Raw genomic sequence first — 25,997 nt, 5'->3', positions numbered from 1 at the left:
CTTCTTGTGACTGTATTTGCTTCCTTGGATCAGGTCCTTTCCACCTGTCTCCTGGTGTGTATGTATATATATGTATATATATCCTTGTTTATGTATATATATATATATATATATATATATATATATATATATATATATGTGTGTGTGTGTGTGTGTGTGTGTGTGTGTGTGTGTGTGTGTGTGTACACAGTATCGTGGTTCTCAGTTATCAATAGAAGAATACACAGTAATATCATTGTTCAACAAAACGAAATATATTTGTAAAAATATTCACAAAGTTTCGTCAATCCTTCTGTGGATTTGATTAGGACCTCCGAGAGAAATCTTTCAAGGTGTTACAAAACCCACTTGGGGCCCCTAAGGCTTGCAAAATTATTTTGGAATTAAAAAAAAAAAAAAAAACTGAGGCTAATTAATGTGACTTAAACTTCAACAAATGCTCAGTTAATGATCATGTAAAACATTAAGTTGAAACATACCAGTAATATAGCAAAGTAAAATACTGTTTATGCATTTACATTTCCCTTTTTTTTACGTGACTTTTAAATGTTCATGGTAAAATCTTATCAAGGGAGAAATTAGGAAAAAATAATTTAGCTAGGTTGCTTTAAATTGTGCTTTTCTGGCTTTCTTATGTACAAAATTTCTTATAAAACTGTCTGGCAATTCCAGACTCAATGCTCAGTCTTGCTAGGTCAACAAGTCAAGTTTGAGACATGTTAGACTGCAAATCATTTTTTATAAGTTTAAGCTTACTGAAAGATCTTTCAGCTGATGCTAGTAGTTTGAAACTATGTCTGGCAGCTAAACTTCACGAAGCCTACAAAGCACCTGTCAGACCTGACAAAGACCCTAATCTACATCTAACGACTTGTTTGCGTTCGAGTTGAGTGCTTGTTAGTATCAACTCGAACGCAAACTCAGCTAAACCTAGACCAGCAACAAAGAAACCACGGGACTACCAAAAAAAAAAAAAAAAAAAAAACAGAGAAGCTCAAAACCACGAGACAATCACCTAGGCCTATATATATATATATAATATATATATATATATATATATATATATATATATATATATATATATATATAGAAAAGCGGGAAATTCAACAGATATCCAACTTCTTTATCTTCACCTTTTCCCATCTTTATAGGGGTCGCTGTTTGTTATTAGTCTTCTCCATCTGCTATCATGCACCATGACCTCACTCACGTCCTCTCCCGCATGTCCCTGTTCACTGCGTCTCTCCATTCAACGGATATCCAACACGTCTTTTCAATGGTCCTTAATTCAGTTATGGTCCCCTCAGTAACTCTCGGGTCACGACGCAATGTACGTATACCTGCTGGACCTCCCCCCCCCCCCCCCCAAACCTCATAAACCCTGGACTTGGTTACTAAACTTCCACAGAAGGATGGACGAAAGCTTTAAGCTTTGTAAATATTTCTACAAATACATTTTGTCTTGCTAAACAAGAATATTACTGTGGATTCTTCTATATATATATATGTATATATATTATATATATATATATATATATATAGATATTATTTTATATATATATATATATATATATTATATAAAACTTGACCACGAAATATATAAAACGTGATGCCATGTATAAATAAATTGGTGATGCCACGGAGGAAAATGAAAAGACGAGAATTCAGTTAGAACAGCCCAGACTTCGAATGCACTATTCATCCATCTGAGCGAAAAATCTCATTGTATGAATTTGGGCACGAGTTCTGTAATTGCTAGGTCTAATGATTATGTTTCAAGAAATTTACTGGAATCAGCAATTATACAAATCACTAATAAACACAACCTAAATTTTAGTCTGGGATTGTACCATTTGGACCCATATATTTGTAAAACGTTTATGAAAGACTTTAAAATAAATGAATTAACTACTAATTAATTAGTCCTACATGTTTATAGTTGTTATATATTTCTCTCTCTCTCATGCTCGCTATATCTATATCCTATTTTCGTTTCTCACTCATTGCTGGAATTATTATTTTTTTAATTTCATGTTACTAATACAAAATGTACTGTTTTTCGAATAAAATTGCCATGACAAGGCACCATGCCTAAATCCTTAATCTAATTTTCGGAATTTTACCAAGTGGTATATGCCTCCTTGTTTTTCAAAATGTATTGTTTTCTGACTAAATCATCTGTTGACCACGTGTGGGTGGCTGCTTTAAAATCTCTAATCTTGCCCACGGGCGTTTTTTCGTTTTTTTTTTTTTTTAGAGTGAATTGGACCTTATGCTAATCCTGTAATGTCAGTTTGGATACTATGCCTACTTGTACTATGTTTTTGCTCTGTTCTGATCAGTTGTGCCTCAAGTAAAGGGCGTGTAGACCGAAAGAGCTTTGCAATTCTCGTCTTTCCATCTTCGTGGCATCACATTTATATATATATATATATATATATATATATATATATTATATATATATATATATATATAATATATATAGATATATATATAAGCAGGTGCGTGCGGTAAGAGTCTGGGAAGTTATGTGACGATTGTTATATTGACCAGGTGATAAATTATGGAGAAGTACTTATGCCAACCAACCTACCGCTCGCCAGGATATTATCAGTAACATCAAGTGGAGTATGTTTTTCCAAAGATTCTCTAAAAATATTTTCTAACAATCCCCTTTACGTAAGGTGAACACAAAACATTTTGTTCGAAACCAATTTCACAGCATTTCAGGCCAAGTTATTATATGAGTTTGACGTTTGTCAGTTTTGAAATCACAGGTCACATGAGGCCTGCCTTAATTCATCACTGAAATACTGTAGTATACACAATTTCAATCCGTATTTTCACGATACATTTCGTCGCACTTGGTTGTACAAGGTGTGCTCGAGAGCACGGAAGAAGCAAGCGATTCGCGTACCTTCGCCTAGTACAGCTACGAATACAACTGACTGACGTATGGTCGTTCAAGGCCCTTCACCTCTGGAACAAATACACGAGACTTTTGTTCTGTTCGACTAATTTATGTTGATGAGGTCTGCAAAACATAAGTTTCTTTAGTTAGTCTCTTTTGGTGCAGTCCACTTGAAGGTTATCTGAGACATTTCATGGTCAAGGTTTGTTAATCGACACTGCACATTTACCCTTACCGAGTAATGCCGCTGTTGCATTATATTTGTAATTTCACTACTGGAATCGGATGGGTTACGGTTGTCATGACAACGCAACACAACACTGCATTCATTACGTGGGGGAAAGTTTTCCATGAGATCTTAAGAATGACTTCTAGAATCGCCCTCTCTGTCTTGACTTACGACGATGCTCTGTTTGTTTTGAACATGTTGCGATAACTATCATAGGCAACTTTGACTTTGTGCGGGATCGATTCAGACCTGCTTGATTAATGAGCGCCACTTGGAAGGGTCACTTCAACCCCGCTGCGATTTCACGGCACATTCGGAGGCGCCGACCACTGAATGATTCAGAAAAAATATTAGCAAATAATCCACCTTAATTAACAGTTGACGAACATAAAAATACAATTCTTTATCATTGCTGATTGATTATCCTTTCCAGCAAAAAGAACAACTGTTACAGTAGTCTAGTTATGCATGTCACCTACGCGAAATTATGAAAAGAAAAAGACTCGGATGTTTACACTTCGATAAACAAATAACGTGTATTGATTATCGGCGTAACAGATCTTCTATGTACTTTCCCGTGCTAGCCACGGTGTCTTGCGTGTTCTTTCATAATGAAAAATGAAAGGCCGTACTATAAAGATAAGCATAATGAATACTAAGTAAACTAAAGACGAAAAGCAAACTACATCATCAGAAAGAGAAGAAGAAGAAAACGAAGAACGGTTTAAGGGATTTATGGAACCTTTAAACGCATTAGTATAGGAGAGTGGGAAAGTCTTATTGTAAAAATAGAAAGAAAAGTAGAGAATATCTTGGCAAATATAAGAATCGGACATGTCAGTGTAAACTCTTATTTGCATAAATGTAAAATGATTGATTCCCCTCTATGTATAGTCATTGTAATATAACAGAAGATATCCAACATCCCATTCTAAACTGTAGAAAATTTACAGAAGAAAAAAATACGCTGATAGCAAGATTAACAGCAACGAAAATAAACTTGAACTTAAATAACTCACTGAGAATACATAAAGATGAAGAAATTCAGAAGAAAACTACAAAGTACTTCATAACATTAGGAAAAACCAACCTACTAAACACGCTATAGCCATAATAAAATATCAAAACAGCCAGATTAGGCTAACTATGGTTAAATTCAGCCACTAAACAAATTGAAGTTTGTATACATGTAAGGCGACTACTACATTTAACAGTGATGTTTAAGACAGGGTTACATAAATTCATAGGTTATTTTGTAGCTATTAGAATAAAGTGTTCTGTATAAATCCTCCACGAATAAAAGTTAGCATAACTAACCTTTGTATTTCTGATGTAGACTACATTGGCTCCAGAAAAAGAAGCCAGATCTGCTAAAATAAAGAAGAAAAAGAAATTTGTGTCTTTCGCCTATGTAAAATCGGCTTCAGCGATGATCTCGTTTAGGGAAACTTTAACGATGGACGGAGCTCCATATTTCAATGTTATGTGTGTGTGCGTGTGATTATTAACTTGTGATTCGTTTGTCTGTACATACTACGAGGTGAAAATGAGAGACGGGGTTAGGTCCTGAACGGTTTCGACTTCATTTCCAAGAAAAGGACTGATAGCCTACATAAGTGTTAGGCCCGTCCGCACTAGGAAACATTGTTTGCAAACAATGTTTCCTAGTGTAGACAGGACTCTAGAAAATAGTTTTTCCGCCCCTCCCCCTGACACCTGTCAGGTGTGGATTTGTAGCCTCCTATACGGTCTGAGTGTTTGTCGGTATTGTCCATAGATATAGACACCACTATATCTATGGTATTGTCCTTTGAGAGTGATTTCTACCACTAGCCCTAAAGAGTTTTTAAGCCATTCCCACTTTATTTTCACCCCTCAGTGGTAGTAGATCTGTAATCTTCAGTGGTTGTATATGTTTGGGATTCTGTCTGGTAAACGACCAAATGGCCGCCATTTCACTCGAAATGACCACTTTTTTCACTCGATACTTAATTGGTGAAACAGCAATACAATTACAGCTTCAATCATACCATTCAAAAGATTGAAACTTAATCTTTTGAATGATATGCTTGAAGATGTAATTGTATTGTTGTTTCACCAATTAGATATCAAGTGAAAAAAAGTGGCCATTTCGAGTGAAATGGTAACCATTTGGTCGTTTACCCTATGTTATAATCCTTAACACTATACTGTTTTTTTTTTCATCTGTCCACCCGCCTGTGTTGTTTGCGTATGGTAAAACTGCGTCCCGGGCTTGAGATATTTACGCTATGTGTAAGTTTTAGGTAAATAAAAGGATATCTGGGTGTACATTTGCAAATGAAAAGTGTTTTATAATTTACTCTATGCGAATTACACCGTTAATATTCGAAATAGGATATTATTATAATTGTTGAATGTAAGCTAAATGTAACTATCTAAAGCAGTGTTACCATACGCAAACACCACAGGCGGGTGGACAGATGAAAAAAAAAATCGAGTATAGGTACTATCAGTCCTTCGCCAACGGTCTGGAAACAAATTCGAAACTGGCCAGGACCTACACCCCGTCTCATTTTCACTTGTGGTGTATATATATATATAAAATATATATATATATATAGATATATATATATATATATATAGATATCTATATATATATATAATTATTATAATATATATTAGACCCAAACCACGGCATGAACCACAGGCCAGAGATACATTAATGAGTAGGAGGACAAAACGACTTGATAAAAAGAGCCAATTTATTCCCGACGTTTCGTGATGTCTTCATTTCCGGCGCTGTACAAAATACATGATAAAAATGACAAAAAGGCTGTGAATGATTGCAAATTTAAGATATCCATAGGAACAACTGAAAGGACAACTTAAAATACAAAACATAACATCACCCGCTGGCCCCCACCCTCAAAAAAAAAAAAAAAAAAAAAAACGAAAGACTAAGAGAGGTAGGTATGCAGTGTGCCAGCAGAAGTTTGGCTGTTCAACAAGGGGACGAGTCGTTTGATCATTAACAGTTCTAAAATTGTCACTGCATGCTGTGGGACGCTCGCCCTAAAACTGAAAAGACCTTATTTTCAATAGAAGTTTTACACATTTATAGAATGATTTCTAATATTAGAAAACTCTGGTTTTGTCAATTTACTGCCTGTCCTATAGCTCACTCCACGATGACAGTCTATGCGCCTTCAGAAGCCTCCTGGTCGATCCAATATAAGCTCCTAAATTACATTTGGGCCACACCCGGAGGTTCATATGGTGCTTTTACGTTGCATGGAACCAGTGGTTATTCAGCAACGGGACCAACGGCTTTACGTGACTTCCGAACCACGTCGAGAGTGAACTTCTATCAACAGAAATACACATCTCTCACTCCTCAATGCAATGGCTAAGAATCGAACCTGCGACCACCGAGGTGGGACGCTAATACCATACCAACCACGCCGCTGACCGGAGGACATAAACAATCTTTGCATTTAAATAACGACCAGAGGGAAGAGGATTAATAGGTATCAAGCGAACCTTAATGGCTGCAACTTATTTTGGATGTGTTGCGAATTTTTTTCCTGAAGGTATCATCAAATAAAAAAGGAAATTTAACATAGAAATTCAATTTAGGAATATTATAAAAAAATTGTAGACTTGAGGGGGTAGTACTTGTCAATATTTGCATTCCAAATGAGTCCAAATTACCTTGATAACTCTTGAAATATCGTTCCATACACTTAAATGGAAAAGTACTTTGCTAGCCTTTTATGTCATTAGTTCGTTTACACGAAGCTTTATAATATTTTGGAATAGACAATTTAGATGCAGTATTCTTACTGCTAATACAATAATAATTTGAAATATATTTTACAGTATTGATTTTATAACTGACCTGTAATGGAATGAGATATTCTTTTATGACTTATTACTAAATAAACGGAGTGGGAAAGCCATGGACTGCCGAATGGTAGTATGTATACTACATTAAGCCTGGTACACACTACGCCATCACGTATCAGCCATGTGATGCAGTAGTGGTGTTGAAAAAAATTAATAGCGGCCAAACTCTACTGCAACACTGCTCACTTGTTTTCGCGCGCGCGCGAGCTGCTCGTGCTCAGTTATAGTTCAGCTTTCATCAAGCCAGGATGCTTGCCGATGATGTACTTTGCCAGGAGACTTTACTGTGGGGTATAATTGCTCTGTGCTGCAAAAAAGAAACTTTTGAGGAAGAAACGTAGAACCTTGTGGTGTAAGCAATGGCTTTCTCGGCAACCTCTCAAGGGAAGCTTCAATGAAATATTTTTGGAGCTACAAGTTGAAAATCCAACAGACTGAAAATTACACAAGAATGCCAATCCCTGCATTTTATAAATTGTTGGAAAAAATTTGAACCATATATTTGTAAGCAGGACACCAGCTTTCGAGACAGCATATCACCAGGAGCTCGTTCTTGCAGCTGGAGGATCGTATGCAAGCCCCCAATAATCAACCAGGATCTCAAAACAGAGCCTCAGTCTAATCATCCCCGAAACCTCTGAAGCCATCTATAATGTCCTTAGGGAGGATTATTTGAAAGTAAGGTTCAAATATAGGTACAAAGTACACTAATATTTTTTTATTACAGGATACGCAGCTCATCAAAACACCATAACTTCGGAGCTCCAGACTTCTGTGATGCTTTGATTGCAGACATTTCCCTGTAGAATTGTGTCTTCAGGGTGTGCAGCTTTTTAGTAATGTCTTCACTCCGCAATGTACAGTTTACAAAACTCGATAACTCTGATTTTATGGTTTTCAAGCTTGCACTCCTGATGTTTCTCATCTGGTAATGCTTGCATTTGATGTTCCAAACAGATGGATGTTCCTTCAGTAATTTAATAAAATGTAGTGTTATAGTCCTTGTCCTCTCAAGGGGTTTATCGGGTGGTGGTGAGCGGACATCCTTCCCCTCTGAACGTTGGTGCAACATTAAGCTGCGCAATGAAATGGCCCGGCCCCAACAACCCGTTGATGATGCAGCTTCGTGTTGAAAAAACCGTTTTTCAACGCATCCATCCAACACTGCGAGCATCATGATGCATAGTGTGTATGGGGTTTTAATCTGTATCAGGAGTTTCAAGATGGCCACGGGAGGCCTTGCGCTCTGTAGGCCGGACGCCACTCTTATGTTATTGTCAGTCAGGGGACATTTTGAAACCTCCATCAAGGTCATTTGACTTGATACACCTTCCTAGTGTTGCCACACGTATGATAATTCTAAGGTATTGATAAGTATATAATTATAAATATGAGTGGTCGGTGAACTCCTCCATAGAACAGGTTAATTTAAAAAAATAATTTTAGAGTCCGAACATGACTTGCCGCCGCTTGTCTCCAATTGTAACGTGGTTCAAAGGCTATTGGAACAGTGGAAAGCACTGAGGCTATTTTTCTCAGAAAAGTGGCTCGCTGAGAAACTATTAACAACAGAGTTGATTATCAACTCCCTTCATGATCATTTCATGAAGTTATATTTCATGTTCCTTGACTGGGTTCTTCCAAAGTTTACTGAGTTCAACAAATTTTTCCAGTCAGATAAATCAGTAATAACCAGTTCTCCATGATAAAGTGTCCATGTTATTCAGAGACCTCCTTCTCTCATTTATGGACAGGACCTATGTAATGAAAACTGATCTAAATACTGTAAATCCTCAAAGACATGACAGGCATCTCAGTGACAGCCAAATGTACCTAGGAGTTAAAGTTATGCAGGGATTAAAAAAAAAACCCATACAGGAAAAGAAAGCTCAACAGCAGGAGTTTTTTCAGAGGTGTAGAAGTTTCCTTGTAGTGGCATGCACAGAAATAAAGAAGTATAATTTCAATGATGGTTTCCTGTCAAAGTTAAACTGTCTCTGTCCAAAAAATGCTCTCTCATCAGAATTCAGAGAAAGAATCCCCTCCTTATTCCCTCTTCCACCATATGCAACATGAACTTAAACATCTCGTTACTGAGTCACCTGATAAGTTCTGGGGGTGTCCCAAAAAGAGTAGTTTTTCAAACCTATCCAATTTTGCTCTAACTGCTCTTTAGGCTTGCCGCACTCTAATGCTGAATGCGAACGAGTGTTCAGTAAAGTTAACCTCTTTAAAACTAAACAAAGTAACAGACTGAAAAGGACAGTTAATGGGGCTCTTCTCTCTGCTAGTTGCACGTTTATCATGTTCAGCTGGTGAGTCTCCACCTATAACAATATCATCCAGATATGGATAAGCAAAATCATAAGAAGCTAACAATTGGGAAATGAACTTCTGAAATATTGCAGGAGCAGAATGGATACCAAATGGTAACCGTAAATATCTATATAGACCCAAGTGTGTTAATTACAAAATATTTACGGTCATCTGGAGCAACTTCCATTTGCAAATAAGCATTCTTGAGATCAAGTCTGGTAAAATACTTATATCCAGACACACTGGAAATTAATTATGACATATTAGGTAATGGGAATTTAGATTCATGAAAAATTTCATTTATTTTACGAAAATCCCCACAAACCCTTCCTGACAGTAACAATTGGTGAGGCATAATCTGAGAATTCTACTCTTTCTATAATCTTATTTTTTCAAGCTCTTGCAGCGCACTCTCAACCTCGCTGCGTAACGTCAGTGGCACCGTGTGGATCTTCTGAAAAACAGGAACATGACCAACTTTAGGATACAATCGGGCTTAACAGTTCTTAATAGGTTTCAAACTATCTTTATTATAGTTTTCCACAAAATCTTATATATTTAACTGATGGACATTATTCATATTGCACTTATCTATTAAATTCCTACCAATCAAGTTATTTGGGGAGTGTGACCCAACAATTATGAATTCAACGTCTGAATGATTTTGCTGTTTGTATAGAAAATTTGAAACTCTGACCTTCCCAAATACTTTAATTGGCACTTGGTTATGACCCTGGAACTTTAATGTGGAAATAGCTGAACCGGTGTCAATTTCAAATAAAAATGGCTTATGATTCAATTGACAACTAACAACATAAGGTTGAAGAGAACTCTTGTTTACTATACATCTCAAATCAAGTGACTCTTCATCATTGGATTCCTCTTCTTGGATTATAACTTGATGAGTCTTCTTCAAGTGGGGTTTCGTCGTTGGCGGCGCTCTTGTGAAAACTAACCTGAAGCTGCTGTACAAGCCTATTTAAGAAGACAATTATCATAACTTAACCCTCTTACGCCGATTGGACGTATTAAACGTCATGTCAAAATGTCTCCTGTATGCCGATTGGACGTATCATACGTCGGCTCAAAAAAAGTTTTTTTAAAAATTCGCGGAAAAATACTTATAGGCCTACCAGCCAAAAACTTTTGTATCACACGCCTTGGGGGATGCTGGGAGTTCACGGATCAAGGCGTTGTTTTGTTTACAATCGCTACGCAGGCGCGCAAGCGCGAATTTCTTTCTTATCGCACTAAAAAGTATCAGTGACACATCTCGGAAATTATTTCGTCACTTTGACCTAATTTTTGCACCATTTTAAATTATCTTTTACATGAAGTATTATATATGAAAATGTGCGCAATTTCATGTAAAATACAACAAAAAATACTGATGATTGTATCTTTTATCAGTTTTGAAATATTTTCATATAAATAACGATAAGTGCAAAAATTTCAACCTTCGGTCAACTTTGACTCTACAGAAATGGTCGAGAAACGCAATTGTAAGCTAAAATCTTATATTACTGTAAATAATTTTTCGTCACATAATATTGTATGTTCTTATATTATAATAATATACAATCATTTGCCTTAATTTTGCAACAAATTGGACGTCTCTAGCGCAATATTTCGATTTATGGTTAATTTATGAAAAAACTTTTTCCTCACGTTCGTGCGATAACTCTTCCGATAAATTTTTTCGTGCGATTGTCCTAATGTTTGCACCCTTTTAAATTTGCCGTTACATAAAGTTTTATATATGTAAATGTGCGCAATTTCATGCACAATACAACAAAAAACAACCCATGGTTGTAGCTTTTATCAGTTTCGAAATATTTTCATATAAATAACGTTAAGTGCAAAAATTTCAACTTTCGGTCAACTTTGACTCTACCGAAATGGTCGAAAAACGCAATTGTAAGCTAAATCTCTTATATTCTAGTAATATTCAATCATTTACCTTCATTTTGCAACGACTTGGAAGTCTCTAGCACAATATTTCGATTTATGGTGAATTTATGAAAAAAAAAAAAATTTTTTCCTTACATTCGCGCGGTAACTCTTCCGAAAAAATCAGAATTTTTTTGTGCGATTGTCGAAATGTTTGCACCATTTAAAATTAGCTGTTACATAAAGTTTTATATATGAAAATGTGCGCAATTTCATGTAGAATACAACTAAAAATGATTGAAGGTTGTAGCTTTTTTCTTTTTTTGAAATATTTGCATATAAATCACGATAAATAGAAAAAAAAACCACGTTCGGTCAAATTTGACTCTACCGAAATAGTTGAAAAACGCAATTGTAAGCTAAAACTCTTACGGCCTAGTAATATTCCGTCATTTTTCTTCATTTTGAAACAAATTTGAAGTCTCTAAAACAATATTGTGATTTATGGTGAATTTTTGAAAAATATATTTACCTTCACTCCGCGCGCCGATTCGCGGCCGCAAGTCTCCAAAATACGTACATCGCATTATCCTAATATTTGCTCCTTTTCATATTAGCCTTTTTATAGAGTTTCATATATCAAAATGTGCACAAATTCATGAAAAATACATAAAAAATAGTTGAAGGTTGTAGCTTTTTCCATCTCCGAAATATGTGCATATAAAAAAATATATATATAAAAATTTCGACATTCGGTCAAATTTAACTCGTCCGAAATGGTCGAAATCTGCAATTCTAATCTAAAACTCTTACAGTATCGTAATATGCAATCATTTGTCTTAATTTTGAAACAAATTGGAAGTCTCTAGAACAATATTTAGAATTACGGTGAATTTTTGAAAATAACATTTTTTACGTCCGCGCGTTACGAATTCGTACATCATTTTGTGATAATATTTTTCCGGTGTTGCTTTTATTGTTTTACTATATATTATATATCAAAAGTATTGCAATTTAGTGTACAATACAACGAAAAAAATTAACTCGTTAGATTTGACCGTTTTTTGCACAGCGTGATTTGAATACAATTATCTATGAATTTTTTTTTTTCGCTACCATATATCGCATTATTTACATATGATAATGATATTATTTTTCATTTCTGATGATTGCATACTAAACTGCCGGCAATGGAAAAAAAATGAGCCAAAAATGAACTCTTAATCTTCAAAACTAAGCGCGCTGTGATTTTTTGAAAAAATTATTTTTTCCGCTTCCGCGCTCACTCCAAACCGGCGCCGGCATACAGGAGAGGTTTTGATTTTTAGGGCTTCGGCGTAAGAGGGTTAATACTTTCGCGGGCTTAAGGTGGATTAGATACACACTTCGTGGAAAATACTCACAGCTTTATTGTTCCTTCACTCCGTTACAGATGGTATAACTTATGACTCAGGCATAGCGTTACTCTCCTGATCCTGGCTGCCCTTTTTTGGATCTTGTTTCCATGCGTACCTCTTTTTGACCGGGTCCCGCGAACATTACCAAGTAGAAAAATATTAATGTATCTTTATATCAGGGTTGAAACAGTAGCTATATGCAGTATGTATGCTACTTTTTTTTCAGTTTTAGACATCAAAGGTAGTGATGGAATTGTTTAGCACCGAAATTCTGAAATGTCACCTTTGGGGAGATCCGGTCAGGACGACGTAAACAGAACGTAGAAAACAACTATAATTATTCGATTTTAAGTTGAAATATGCATTTTCTGATAATTCACAGAACGTTCAAAAAGTTGTCATTTATCTCTTGTTTTATCAATCACTGACTTCTCATTTTGCCATAACATGAAAACTGTGTGTGTGTTTAACACTCGATTGGTGGCCGAAGCAAAACATCCTGTTACACTTCTTTACAGTATACATGGGATTTCTGAATGACGAGTCCAGCGCAAATTCATTTTAAAAACACTACCAGAAAGTAATCTATCTTTTTATATTTTACTGTAAATAATTTTTCGTCACATAATATTGTAGATGCTTCACTTTTATGTATGGTTATATATAACTTATATCTATGGCAGAAGTCTTTCGGTTTCGGCCGTTTTGTGTGTCGTCCGCCCAACATCAGTAACGAAGCAAACTCTCATTACAAAGAAACAACTGTTTTACAACTATTAACGTCAGTAATTTTATTTAATAGTGTATGAAAGAGGTGAAGATAACTATATCCCAAAATTATTGCGGACTACAACGGATATTGATAATTTGATATAGGTATTTTAGGTGGGTGAAAATACAAGAGCAAAATAGGCATACCTACAAGGAGGTATTCTAGCATTGCCATGGCAACCTGTATGTATCTGTAGGTTCTGATTCTGAAAAGGGTAAACTTTTTTGGGTTGGGGGTTGGGGAAGTGATACAAGGATATGTTTTAAATGGTCCATGATACTTTAATGAAGGGTATTAAAGTGCAGCGTGCACTAGTTAAGTAAGGACCTGGTAACTTAGGCTTATGTTAGTGGTCTACCAGGCTATGACCTGATATCTATGGTTTAGGTCAGGTTAGGTAAGGGTAGATTCCCAGCCAATAATTTTTAATGTTAAGTTCCCAAAGTAAAGTCAAGTTACAGTCCAGGAGGCGGCAAAAAAAAGTTTGGCTATGTAAGGCCTTCTGTGCCTTTGAATTGATTACATTGGGTTGCTACCCTGTTATTTTAATTCACAGTTCCATAAATTAGAGTAGTTTGGGGGGACGCTCATGAGAGCGAATCCCCCCGGCATCCTAGGTGGGATCCCCTGATAGGTGAAGTAAGTCAATGATTTTTCATCCGGCCCGGCGGCCCAAATACCCAGCTTTCCATATAAAAGGGAGGGGGTTGTATTATAGGGTAAACAACCGCAGACGATCCATCGTCATAGCGCTGGCCAGGCCTTATTCACTCGGTATTTAATTGGTGCAACAAGAATACAATTATGGCAGCAATCGCGTGGCTGGCCGTTCTAACCACAGATAATCCACCATCTTTCCCAGCACTCATTTGAACAATGTTAGTGTAGCTATATATGTAAAATTTATTGATTTTACTCAAGATTGCAGTTGTAATCAGCACAATAAAACAACGTTTTGTTGCCTATATTAGTGAAAGTATGAAACTTTTTATTCCCGGGGTCATGGTTTGAACTGAATTCATTTTTACCTCGTAATCGGTGGTTTCATCCTCACTGCCATCACAACTGAAACTCCACAGTGTTTATTTGATTGTAATTATGCACATTTTGGTCTTAATCCACTCCACATTGCACTTGAACCCCATTGCTGTTCCTGGTTCCTAACCACTCACTCCACAAACACAGTTACGAGCAGCAGACGACTACATGTTTATGAGGTGCAAAGCTTTATTCCCTTAATTGTTTACTTTACTCATTATTTAGTTTAACTTTACTTCAAAATATTTATTTAATTCATGTCTATTATCCCTTTTTTGCAACCAAATTAACCCCGAAAAATTACAGATATTCCTGGGGCCGCATACTCAAAACTTCCAAAGGTGCCTTTTGTGGCAAAGGCACCATTCCAGTCGGCCGTTACTCGAAAGGCTCATACTCAAAACACCGAGTGCGGCCCGCCATCTTGGAAATATGGCGCCGTGAGAGCCTTTGCGCTAGGGCTGGTTAGAGCAGCCTTTGAGGTGGGAAAGGCAACTTTGGGATTGACAACAAGTAAGAAGAGGATGTCTCCTACCTCTTGTATACGTCAATGAATGCCATTATACATAGTTTTATTTTGCAAGTTACTCTAATTGCTTTGTAATAGTGTGATATTCCTCTGCAGACGTTAGATTTAAAGTTATTGGATGTGTATTATTTAAAATTATTTCATATATACAATCTAAAATTCCTATATTATAATCTGATTGTTTTGACCTTTAGTTATCATATATCTTATAAAATGTTCATGTATAATCAATGCTAGAAAAACAATATATTTTGTTCTTTTTAAATAAATTTCAATACAGAAAATATATCTTTATACTATGTACTATATGCAAAGGTGAAAATATGTATGCAATTTCCCTGCCTCATCACTTCTCATGGTACTCATAAGGCACATTAAACTTGGGTTAAAGTGGTCAGAGATAAGTACAGTACTACATACAGTGACTCACATTATGAAATAAATGCCACCTAGATACAAATAAGTTATGAAATAAATGAATTTGATGTTCATATTACCTAGATATAAATAGGTTACTGTATCACTGAATGACCCTTAATAATAGCAATATCAGTGTATCACATAGTACATTATCTCCAGGAAAGAAATAACATACTAAAGTAAATAAAAAATAAAAACTTACAATAAGGTAGAGGTAACTGAGATCACAGAGGTATCATTTTATACTATTATAAATAAGAAAACATGCTTTATAGACAAAATAGAGAAATAACATGAAATAGCATTGTAAATAAACAAATGCTGTACTAAACTTATCACAATAACACGAGATCACAAGAAACACGCTATAATAAGAGTAAATGGAGGAAAAATAAAAAATAAACCTCATTAAATAATGGAGTGATTAGCATAAGACAATGAGGTAGTATATTACATTACTCAAACAAAAAACTTACAAAAAACTAATCTCAATAATGAAGAGGTATATGACATTTATCACATTATGGGCACCCTTGGTATAGGAACATATAAGGCATGGTATGAAAAAAAAAAAATAGATTTTACTACTGTATAGACTATATTAAAAGTACTACCACTAAAAAAAAAAAATTATGCATAATGTCTCTTAGGCATATCAGTCATGGTTACCATGCTGTCAGCTATTACCCTTACATTTCCATTTAATTCTTTTACACTTTCATTTAATTCTTTTTGATTAGACAATATATCCTGAAAAATATCAGAAACATCTGCCAACACCTCAACTGCTTCTTGCTCCAGTAGGCCCAATCTTACCAAAACTTCCTTTGAAGGTTCTAGAGTTAAACTTTCATGAGGACCACCACCTCAAAAGATTATAATACAGAAATTAGCTACTGCAATAACTCTGGAAAAGAAACATCAATGTAATTGTGTAATTATTATCAATGACTTCCCACATCTCTACCTCATCAAAGGAAAAAAAAAGTGACAGATACCATAGATAGAGTACATAACAATTACTTGAGTCACAACTAGGCATGGTTATGTTAGGTTCAGGTTAGCCTAGGTTAAGAATTGGTCTTGTAGATAAGACCCTTTTAAAAATACGGACCCCAGTTTTATCCTTTTGAACAGGTCTCATGTTCGTGTGGGACTGCAATTCTTCAAAAGCTCCCTAACTTTATAACCTAACCTAACCTAAGATTAAATGGTTAACATTCATTTGGGGCAGAAATGCCATACATGAAAAACCTCTTAGAATTGTGTAAAATATATAAAAATAAAATGATCTGGTTAGGCAAGGCATAGGTATTGGCAACTTATGAAATACCCACAGGTCTAGGCATATCATCACAGCTTAGGCTAAAACATTCATTTCCAAGCAATATCATAGGATACTTTTGCATAGCCTAACATATAGCCTACTAGGAATATATCATAATTAGCATGACGTTAACAGTAGAACATAAGCCAAGGCCTAGCCAAAACTCGCTTCAATCTAGGTATGTATGGCAATTAGTCTATGCTAAATTAGGGAGGTTGCTTCCTTTTCTTAGCCACAGGGTCCATCGTGCCGCTCTTTAATCGCTCTGCCATCAACAATCAGCTGATATGCTGTTGTATCGTGATTGGTTCTCATTCTCTAGCCACGCTATGATACGGGCGATGTGATTGGCTGGACTATCCAAAGGCGCCTTTGACAAAAAGGCAGCCTTTTCGTGCAAAGGCACGTCCAAGGCGCCTTTGAAAATCTTTGTGTATACGATTCCGCCTTCGTCGAAAGGCGCCTTGGGCGAGCCGTTGGGAAAGGCGCCTTTTGTCAAAAGGCACCTTTGCGTAAGGCTTGTTTTGAGTATCCGGCCCCTGAAGTACGAGCAGACGACGGCAAAAAGACTCATCGTTGCCAATCTATACTCTGTTTTTTTCCATCTGTCCATCCGCCTGTGGTGTTTTTGTATGGTAACACTGCGTCCCGGGCTTTAAATAGTTACGCTATGTGTAAGTTTTAGGTAAATAAAAGGATATCTGGGTGTACATTTGCAACTGAAAAGTGCTTTAATAATTTACTGTATGCGAATTACACCGTTAATATTCGAAATAGGATATTGTTATTATTGTTGAATGTAAGCTGAATGTAACTATCTAAAGCCCGGGACGCAGTGTTACCATAAGCAAACACCACAAGCGGATGGACAGATGAAAAAAAACCGAGTATAGTGGAGCTTCACACACTTATTTCCCGGTTTTGTGTAAGTCTTATACCCAGTTTGGAGGGTAAACACATACCAATTGATGACACTGATAAACAATTGAAGAGCGCAAAATGCCGCAAAGAAAGCCATAGTCCCCTTGTATAATTACGAATAAGTACTGGTTGGAGGTCGGGTTTACGATTGTTGTGATGAAAGTGCCCCAGCGTCTATGGATACAAGTGGTGTGCGGATTTAGCACAAGAAATGGGAAATTTGTTGACACAAGCGACTCCGCAAACCTCAAGATGGCGTCAATCTTCTGAAGTTTTATAATCGTAAGTAAAAATTTCGAGATCGTTTTGGGGTTGTGTGCAATGCATTGGCCACACTTTTCATTACCCTCTGTTTAAATCTTAAAATATGGCCTTAATTTCTAACTTTGGAGAAAATACTTACTTTGAAAGGAGAGTAGAGGTCTTCAGCTCCTGTTATCACCACCAACAACCCATGACTGATGACCATCTCCAGTGTCAGGACGTGTTGAAGTACTTTTTCGGAGGGTGGCCAAAACCGCGGTAGGCGGTGAGTTGGCCAGTCCACTCGGTTGTTTACCCTATAGAAAAAACGTGCATTTTGGCCTAGCCCGACATGCTAGATATAGGGTAAACAACCGCAGTCGATCCATTGTCATTGCGTGGCTCGGCCTTAATCACTCGATATTTAATTGGTGAAACAAGAATACAATTACATCTTTAAGCATACCATTCAAAAGATTGAAGTTTCTTCAACATAATGTGATATATGAAAGCGCCATATGAACTAAAATAAGCATGTGAGCTCTTCGTATAATATGTTTTCAAGGCAGTTTTGAAATCCAATATGGCGGCAACCGCGTGACTTGCCGTTCGTAACCACAGACAATCCACCATCTTTCCTAGCCTTCCCAGCACTCATTTGAACAATGTTAGCGTATATATGTAACATTTATTGATCTTACTCAAGATTACAGTTGTAATCAGCACAATAAAACATTTTGTTGCCTATATTAGTGAAAGTATGATTTTTTTCTTGTAATCGGTGGGTTTATCCTCACTGCCATCACAACTGAAACTCCACAGTGCTTATTTGATTGTAATTATACACATTTTGGTCTTAATTCACTCTTAAATTGCACTTGAACCACGTTGCGGTTCCTGGTTCCTAAGCACTCACTCCACAAACACAGTTAAGGGCAGCACACGAGGACAAGGTTTATGAAGTGCAATGCTTTATTCCCTTAATTGTTTACTTTTCTCATTATTTAGTTTAACTTTACTTTGTTTCTTCAAAATGCTTATTTAATTCATGTCTATTATCCCTTTTCTGCAACCAAATTAACCCCTAAAAATTACAGATATTTCTGAAGTACTTACAAGCAGACGACGGCAAAATGACTCATCGTTGCCAATCTAGCAGAGCTTTACACATACGCCGATGCATTTACAAACTGTTTCCATGAATTCTAGTTGTCATAGTAATGCATTAATAATAAAATTGCTGTAATATGTATATATTCGTCAAATAGATGCGCCAATTTCACTTATTTCCAGTTTGGAGGGTAAACACATACTAATTGGCAACACTGATAAACAATTCAAGAGTGCAAATAATGCCGGAGGTACCGTTCACAAGCAAAACTGTTGATATTTGAGTCAGGAATCTAGTTACTTTCTCAACAACGAATATTTTCAAATTAATAATCATGAATATGTAAAAATATTTATGCAATTCATGACCTTATACTGCCGTTTAACTATTTATTTAAATAATTATCTAGTGCATGCTTCTTCTTCTTCTTCTTCTTCTACTAAAAATCGTAGTTCCCTTGGTATATAAGTAGTGGTTGGAAGTCAGTGTTTACGATTGTTGTGATGAAAGTGCCCCAGCGTCTATGGGTACAAGTGGTGTGTGGATTTAGCACAGGAAATGAGAAGTTTGTTGACACAAGCGACTCCACAAACATAGAGATGGCATCAATCTTCGAAACATTTTTAGTTGTAAGTACAGTGGAACCTTTACATATGAAAGTCCCTGCGTACGAAAAATTCAGGTTACGAAAGCAAAGACGAAGATTTTTTTGCTTCTGTGTATGAAAATAATTCAGGTTGCAAAAGGGTAAAGTCTGAGATTTGCCTGGGCAGCCGAGAACAATTTTAAAACTAGCGTGCCGCCAACTCAGTAGACTCACCACCATCCTCCCGCTCTTCCATTGGTTCCTGACGCTGGTCACCGCTGTAAGATCCTGCTCTCCTATTGGTCAGCATTTGTCCCATCATGCCTCTATGTAAAGGCGTTCCTTGACCATTTTTTGCGGTAGCATTATCGTAAACACTGGAATTCGTTCATTCACCTATATTTTGTTTGTTAGCATAAATTCGTGTTAGTGATTTCACTTTCGTTGTACTGTAAGTTACTTTATCGTGTTGTGTGTGAACTTAATTACTTATGTTATTACTATGGGTCCCAAGAATGTTGCTGAAGTTCATGGAAAGAAGAGGATGCTTTCTATGGAGAACGAAGATAGAGATAATCAAGAAGCGTTAATGTTTTCTGCCATTTGTTAATGTGTTTCATAAAGTTTAGTGTTAATGTTTTCTGCCATTTTTAAATGTGTTTTGTAAAGTTAAGTGTTCATGTTTTCTGCCATTTGTCCTCCTCCTCTGTTGTCACTTTCGGAGACCGCCTCACTCGAAAGGTAAGGTTCCACATTTTACTACATACGTACGTACATGTACGTACAGTATTTCTTGTACCCTGTACACTAATACATTTTATTTACCGGTACAGTCATGGTTATGTTAGGTATTGAATGGTCCAAATTGTTGTATTTCATTGTTTATTGGTCAATTTAGCTCTATAATAAAATTTACTGTGGTGTTTTTGTGGGGCTTGGAACGAATTAGGCAATTTACATGTAAAACATAGTTCGAGATACAAAAAAATCAGGTTACAAAGGCCACTTCGGAACGGATTAATTTCGTATCCTGATGCACTACTGTAAAAATTTCGAAAGCGTCATGGGGGTAGTGTGTACTGCGTTTGGTCACACTTTTCATTATCCTCTGTTTAGTCTTAAAATATGGCCTTAATTTCTAACTTTGGAGAAAATACTTACTTCGAAAGGTGAGTAGAGGTCTCGAGCTGTTCCTCTCACCACCAAAAAACTCATGACTGATGATCATCTCCGGTGTCAGGATGTGTTAAAGTATTTTTTCGGAGGGTTGCCACAAACGCGGTAGTCAGTGGGTTGGCCAGTGCACTAGGTTGTTTACCTTAAGGCCTTTTTTTTTTTTTTTTTTCAATTCGTTCAAATGCAGATTTCCTCATTAATTATAGCACAGTAATACCTTGATAAAAGAGACAGTCTTCACAGTAATACCTGGATAAAAGGGACGATCTTCATAGTAATACCTGGATAAAGGGGACAGTCTTCACAGTAAATACCTTGGAGAAAGGGACAGTTCTTCAAACAGGGGTAATACCTGGATAAAGGGACTCGTCTTCACAGTAATACCTGGAGGAAAAAAAGTGACAGTCTTCACAGTAATATATGATAAAGGGGACCTGTCTTCACAGTAATACTGGAGAAAAGGGACAGTCTTCACAGTAATACCTGGATAAAGGGGATAGTCTTCACAGTAATACCTGGATAAAAGGACTGTCACCACAGCAATACCTGGTTTAAGGTGACAGACAGCACAGTAATACCTGGATAAAAGGGAGTGTCACCACAGAACACTGGATAAATGGGACAGTCACTACAATAATACCTGGATCAAAGGGATAGTTGCCACAGTAATACCTGGATAAAAGGGACAGTAATACCTGTCAGTTCACCCCCACGACTGTTAGAAGGGTGAACGTCCACTTGTAAAAAGTAGAACTGTCAGTTGGCCCATCGCTCATTTTTTGACATAACTCAAAAAATGGGTTTTGAGCTATTGATACCAGCAGATAGCCTGTTCTTTATTCCATATTGTGGTAAAAACTTATTATTTTTATTTGTCATTAAAACAGCTCAGTAAAAGAATAATCTAAATATAAATGGACAAAGTATAGAGAATTTCAACTTTAGATTGCTTCTCCCGAAATATAGCAATTTTCAAGTTAAGACACTATTCTGGTAAATGAGCGAATATATTCATATCCCAATTTTGATCCACATTTAACTTTGATGTTAAAATTGGTGGTATGAGTGAATTATAATCAAGTCTTACGATTTGGTTTGTTTCTTCATTTATTTGATGTATAGAACTCTGTATTAAGAATATTTTTATTTTTGGTTATTATTATTATTATTATTATTATTATTATTATTATTATTATTAATATTATTATTTTTCATACATTCAACTTCCCTGTCAGATATATACTTAGCTATAGACTCCGTCGTCCCGATAGAAATTCGAATTTCGCGGCACACGCTGCAGGTAGGTCAGGTGATCTACCGCCCCGCCGCTGGGTGGCAGGAATAGGAACCATTACCATTCTAGAACCAGATTTTCTCTGTCGCCGTATTGTAAACACGTTTGCGGTACCTCCTGACTTGATTTTCGTGTTTCATCGCCATCGATCTTCTGGGCTGTCTTTTGCAGGGAAGTACTGGGTCTTTGGCTCGGCATACACTTTTATTAACTTTTATTAACTTTTTAATGAATTTGGCTTCGAAAATTTCGAAGAATATATGACGTGTAACTACCGAAATTGTCGGTAGACACTCACATAGTTTGCAAGAAAGGGAAATATTAATATTTATTCATTAATACGTGTAATAAGTGTTAGAATTGATTGAAGAAATATACTGACTTTCTACTTTAGGGAGTCAGAAAAGAATATAACTAGATACGCTTCCTTTAGAAGTTTTATTGGCTACTCGTACTAACGAGCAGTTAGAGTATTAACAGTACTAGTAGTGTTGCATCCTCATCACCTTCTTACTTCACAGAAACTTCAAATTCATAATTGCAATTTGAAGACAAGGGATGTAGCTCAAAATGCGAGATATTAAAAGGTAAGAAGTGATTACAGTGTTCCCCATTGCAGTGGAGGGTGCGTCTGATCAGCTCTGTCTCGCGCCCAGGTCTAGACCTCTTCCAAACTCACAAGCCCAGAGGAGAAGGAATGTCGAAAGCCGCACGGAGGTTTCAGAGAATCCCCACCGGTCGGGCGTCCCCTCGGCAGGTTCTGTAGTAGCGTCCCAGACTGCCAAGGATAGCCGTTGGAAAGGCATCCTAAAACAGTGTTTTTCGTCATCCGATTCTTCATCGAAAGGAAAAAAAGGGTGGAGTTCTGACAAGCTATCGAGACCTTCTAAAAGATCGTGGAAATCGCCAGCTTGGGATTCTAGCCCGGAAAGTTTTCCGGAGGACTATCCACCTGAGAAGAAGAAGAAAGAGATTTATTCATCAAATCCTCCTTCCCCTAGATCGGATACGGAGAAAGAAGACGCCACTACGAAGATCCTAAGAGAAATGCAACAACAGATATCTTCGTTATTGGGAGTTTTGAAGAAGGATCCTCCCAGGAGAAAGGATCACTTCCTTCCCGTTAAGAAATCCCGTTAAGAAATCCCGTCCGATAGAAGTCTTTGACAGCTCGGACGAGGCGCCTGCCAGGCGCAAAACGCCGACAAGGCGAGAGGATTCTAAAGAAAGGCGCAAAGCGCCTGAAACTCCTACTAGGCGCAAAGCGCCTGAAACGAGGCGCAAAGCGCCTGAAGCGCCTGAAACCAGGCGCAAAGCGCCTGAAATGAGGCGCAAAGCGCCTGAAACTAGGCGCAAAGCGCCTGAAACTAGGCGCAAAGCGCCTGAAGCTAGGCGCAAAGCGCCTGAGCCTCCTTCCAGGCACCAGGAGCCAGGCTCCAGGCGCTATGAACCAGGATCTTCATTGGAAATGGAGTTAGAGGCGGACCGAGAGGCTCCTCTTTGGGAATTTTCGCAGGATCAGTTTTCGCCTGACAGGGTCTCTAGATGTCGCACAGGCGGCCGTAGCCCTTGTCAGGATATGCCTGATTCTGCGAAAGGTGAAAGACATTCGAGGCTTTCTCCTGATAGGGACGGGAGTTGTCGCACAGGCGGTCGTCGCCCTTGCAAGTAAAGGCAAGAGCAAGATCGGCCTTCTCCTGGCGGGGACTCAAAATGTCGCACAGGCGGCCGTAGCCCTTGTCAGGTTAGAGTCGGTACTGCTGAAAGCCCTTCACCTTACAAAAGGAGGCGCTCTCCTCCGGTTGCTCATTCTTCTCCCAACTTGATGGACAGGAAATGGAAGATAGATCGGAATTGGAAGCCAATAAGGGGGCAGGTCTCTCAGTTTATAAGACCTTAGCGACCTTTTTTATTGAGAGAATTAGTTCATTACTAGTAAGAGGATATTAAAATCATCCTCCTTCTAAAAATAATGCAACCAACCATTTACAGAAAGAGTGGCAATCGTTTGGAAATTGAACAAGATTCGTACGAGCTCTCATTCATTGATTAGAGGCTCTTCCAGATAATAGAGGCGTAGAATACGGCCTTATCTCCAAGAGAACAAAAGCTTGAGAGATTCTCTTCGATCCTCGGTTTTCATTTGCGATCTCTTTCGACTAATACTAATTCGGGTTTATTGACGAAAAGAACGAAGAGAGTAAGATTTCCATTCTCTCTCTGCATCGGAGAGGAAAGAATGTAGTAAGAAGATTTGTTGTATACGACTACTGAATGACAAGGCATATACGCATACCATAGTTGCCTTTGTGGTTCGCTACGGAATTATCTATATCCTTACAGGAATTTCCTAGTAAGGACTTCGCTTAAAAGGTTTGTTACGACAATACCTACTCAGCATCGGTATTTAACAAAGGTTGTTTGGCTTAAATATGCATTATTGAGAGCTTCCTTAGGCTCGAGAATAATTTTATTATTATCCTTCATTGAATGGAGTAACTGGCAACTCAGGAAGAATGGAGCGAGGCAGCGAACGAGATGGCTGTCATTGTAAGCCAATACAGCACCATCCAGTTCTCGGTCATGAGCAGTTGGTTACATCTCTCTCTCCTACGGGATCGAATGGTTAACCGTATATTCCCCCTACAATCATGGACTTAGCCTCGAATTGAGGGAATTTATAGGCAAACATGAATAACATGGTATTCGTTTTGCTAAGGAGTTTTCAATAAAAAGATCCCTTGTAACCTTGCAGTAATGTTTACCGCAATGTAACAGGATTATAGGAATGAGACAACAATATGAATTTAACGCAGTAGAGCTATATATATTATTTGATGCTCTCATGCTTACAGAAGCAAAATAATGGACATGCTAACTTTTCGATATAGCGAGTTATTAATCGAAGGGTTCAGTAGCCTCTCTGACAGCAGTCTCAGTAACGGCACGGTTCGTTCCTGATTTCGTTCCCCGTCTATCTTGAAGGGGGCTCGATCCCAAGGAGGGATGAAATTATTTAAATCAATTAAGCCATTTCCACAGCTCTCTCATATTTCAAGAAGTATGAGAATCTCTTTTTTCGCCTCTGTTCGCGTTAACAAGAGAGAATCTGTTTGGAACACAGACACGGAACGTAACGATCCTTAAGAGGTTCGCTGCATGAGGTTGCACGTCCGTGAGAACCTTCTCGATCGACAATATAACTATTGACTTATGTCTAATCTTAGTTGGAAAGAGAGTTGTGGAAACCTGCGAGATGTCTTCGTCATAGATCTCTTCGCAAGGTGGAAGACGAACATGCTGCCTCTATACTGCTTCCTTATTCTCGAACCAAGAAAGGTAGCAATATATGCCATTTTTAGTTTAAAAGGGGAATAAACTTTAGTCTTTTTCCCCTAGATTTATACAATCTTAACAGATATTAAGATAAATGGGCGTCAAAGGAAGAGAGAATGATACTTTATGCCTCATTTTGGTCTTAGAGAGATTGGATTCACAGAGGTCACGTTCTTCTCACAGCATGTTTTGGAAGTCTTTTCCAAGAAAGTCTGGATATTCCATCATCATCTATTATAAATAGACTTAACAACCTCTCCACTCTGAGTCTGTCTGCGTGCAGACTGACCAGAAGTGGACATGAATGAGAGGAATTTTCAAGGTGAATGACAATAGTCATGGCCAGGATATGGAATTGCTGCAAATCGTGCTTGATGGAATGAGGAAACTGTCCTTTTCCGATACCCCTGTGAACCACATAGAGGTTTTTTCTTCCTTTTCAGAGGGAAGAATCACCTTTGTATATATCAGCTATCAAAGAGCGCAGTAAAAGGCTATGCTCTGTCTCTACAAGGGGAATTGGAGATAGCAGAGGATTAACAGCTTCGGGATCTTATATGATACCTCAATACGACAAGAGTAGGATATCATGTACTTCTAATGGGATCTTTAG

This window comes from Macrobrachium nipponense, chromosome 15 (assembly GCF_015104395.2).
Source record: "Macrobrachium nipponense isolate FS-2020 chromosome 15, ASM1510439v2, whole genome shotgun sequence".
NCBI classification, from domain to species: Eukaryota; Metazoa; Arthropoda; class Malacostraca; order Decapoda; family Palaemonidae; genus Macrobrachium; species Macrobrachium nipponense.
Note: the sequence above shows the minus strand (reverse complement) of the source record.